The following is a 3064-nucleotide window of genomic DNA, read 5'->3' on the forward strand; positions in this document are numbered from 1 at the left end:
TACTGACTCCACAGCTTAGACACAGTCAGGGCCACCGGGATTGCTCTAATGTTGCCATCTCCTTGGTTTTAGCATGTGTTCAGGACGCCTTCATACATTCAATTAGAGTATTAACTGTCTGGCATCTGCTGCAGCTGCCAGACATATAGCCAAAATTCAGGAGACACACTCTGAAAAGTTAAACATTCCCTGAATATGGACTTAAGGACCATTCCAGTTAACTTGACTTGGCTTTTGAATGGCAGCTGTAATGATTAGAAGTCCCTTCCTACACAGGAATGAGAACCAGATGATCCCCTACATCACTGGCTGAAGTATTTCTGAGCCACCAGGTTCCTCACAGCAGCCTTCACATCCTTGTTCCTCAGGTTGTAGATGATGGGGTTGAGCATGGGGGTCAGCACTCCATAGAGGAGGCGGATGAGCTTATCTGAAAGGTCCTCTTGGTCTGCCCCTGGGGAGTCCTTAGACTTGGGCTTCCCATATTATGAAGAGGATGGTCCCACAGAAGATGACTATGACTGTGACGTGGGCAGACCAGTCAAAGACGACCTGGGCCGGCCCCGTGGCTTAGCGGTTAAGTGCGTGCGCTCCGCTGCTGGCGGCCCGGGTTCGGATCCCAGGCGCGCACCGACGCACCGCTTCTCCGGCCATGCTGAGGCCGCATCCCACATGCAGCAACTAGAAGGACGTGCAGCTGTGACATACAACTATCTACTGGGGCTTTGGGGGGAAAAACATAAATAAATAAAATCTTTAAAAAAAAAAAAAAAAAAAAGACGACCTTCTTCCTCCCCTCAGCTGAGGGGATCCTCAGGATGGTAGCAATGATGAACACGTAGGAGACAAAAATGAACAGGACTGGGACTCCCAGGAAGATCACATTCATTACCCCCACATTGATCCCATTGATGGAGATCAGCACAGGCCAACTTCAGGACAGCCAGGATCTCACAGGTGAAGCGGTCGATGACATTGTCCCCACAGAAGGGCAGCTGAATTGTCAAGGATGTGCGTACCACAGAAGCAGCACCACCAACAGCCAGGAGCTGGCAGCCATGGGCACGTAGGCAGCCTTGGTCATGATCACGGGGTACCTAAGGGGGTTATAGAAGGCCAGGTAGTGATCAAATGCCATCATGCCCAGCAGCACACACTCTGTGGCTCTCATAGCAAAGGAGAGAAACATCTGCACGGCACAGGCTGAGATGGTTTTCCTGGGGGTCAGGAAGCTGTCGAGAATGAGGGGGACTGAGGAGGTTGTGTAGCAGATGTCCAGGAAGGAGAGGTTTCCCAGGAAGAAGTACATGGGTGTGTGCAGGCGGGAGTCAAGGGTGGTCACCAGGATGAGGACCCTGTTGCCCAGCAGGATCCCCAGGTACCTCAGCAGCATGAGCACAAAGAACGTTTTCTCCAGCTTTGGGTGGGCTGAGAGGCTCAGGAGAATGAACCCCACCACAGGGGAGGTCCAAGTGGCTTCTTTCATGTGACATCCCCTCTTCGTCAGCAAAGCACAAAAGCAGCACATCAGGTTTTCTCGAGAAGAGTCTCAGGCGTGCGGTATGTGGTGAAGTCCTTGCTGCATAACAGCAGAGCATGTGTGTGTAAGAGAAAAATAACTGAGAGAGACAGCAGAGGAGTCCTTAGCTCTTAGATGAGAGAAGGTCAGAGCTGGAACAGAGCTTACAGTGGGCCAGCACTGGCTGAGGACCTCAAACATTCCAGCTGTGTGTGAGGAATCCTCCAGTGTTGCTGCATCCTCTCATCCCCGTAGAGGCAACTGAGGCCTAGAGAAGGGAAGTGACCTGAGTCTTCTGAGTAAGCTGGTGACAGAGACAGGACTTGAACCCAGCAGAGCTAATCCCCGGTCAGGAAGGGCTTTCCTCTGCATTATGATTAATGGCTGGAAAATGCTTGGAATTATTTCCCTTTAACGTAAATGTATAGCAATTTCATTTAATCTGAGTTTTCCTAGATTCTCAGAGGAGAAAACCCCCAAACTGATCCAATTCTTAGAACCATCAAATTCTCAGGCCTCTTCAAACTTTGGTTACATTTGGAAGAAACTGGTATAAAAGTTAATCCACATCCAGACAGAAACACGCCTGGGCGAAGGCTCATCCATAATGAGGATTGCTTCTTCAGTCTGTCCACCATCAGTGACACAGACTTGACTGTTGTCTGCGTCGGGATTTGCCTATTTTAGATACGGACTGATAGCAACACATGGGGTGGTTCCCACATGGGGAGAAACTTGATGAAGTCAACACAGGGATTGATTGGAGTGATTGCGCCCACACAATGGGATGACAACTGCGCAGCCACCGACGGTCAGCTCAGTTATTAACAACCACACCGACCGCAGTCATCAGATAGGAGGGTTTATGCCATCAACTTCTAATCCCATTGCGTTAGCATATCGGGGAAATTCTTAGCCAGGGGTGACTAGGAAATGTTTTTTCTTTGTCCTTTTATGTTTCTATTATATTCTTGTGTAATATTCTGGCTCTCTAACCCCACACTTGTGTTCCACACAGGCGGCTAGCTTATAGGAAGGCCCGTATGCCTTTGTGTGGAGGATTTCTAGTCTCTAAGCTGCAATTACCCAGACTCTGAATTCAGAATCCTCACCAATAATATTTCGATAGCTTCTTCTTAATTGCAATGGTGTGTGTGTGTGTGTGTGTGTGTGTGTGTGTGTGTGGGTGCGTGTGTAGCAGTGGCTGGATGACGGAAGACGAATGGTTAGTATTAACGAGCATCTACTCTGTGCCCTATTCTTTGGAACACCCTATGGAGCAGATATTGTCACTCGAGTTTTACAGATGAAGTAACCGAAGCTCAGAGGAACTCAAGATTTTGCTCCGTGGGTTGAATGACAGCGCTGGGGCTGGGTCGCAGGCCCCAGTTTGGAGTTCCTTCCACCAAACAGCTGTCTCCCTCTCTTGGTGCACAGATTTTTGAAAGATTCTGTCTCTCCAAGCCAGCTCTGTCTATCCTCCAATCTGTCTCGTTGTCCAGCGGGCCCGCCTCCGTCACGGTCAGAGAGCTTACCCCAGACGTG

General features: G+C 49.6%; 1 pseudogene; it reads right to left on the minus strand.

Annotated features, from left to right (window-relative positions):
• Window positions 1-232: 232 nt before the first annotated feature.
• LOC147913263 (olfactory receptor 2S2-like) lies at window positions 233-2375 on the minus strand (annotated as a pseudogene).
• Window positions 2376-3064: the final 689 nt, after the last annotated feature.

The sequence above is a fragment of the Ceratotherium simum genome, chromosome 29 (assembly GCF_057802395.1).
Source record: "Ceratotherium simum simum isolate JZ-2026a chromosome 29, ASM5780239v1, whole genome shotgun sequence".
NCBI lineage: Eukaryota > Metazoa > Chordata > Mammalia > Perissodactyla > Rhinocerotidae > Ceratotherium > Ceratotherium simum.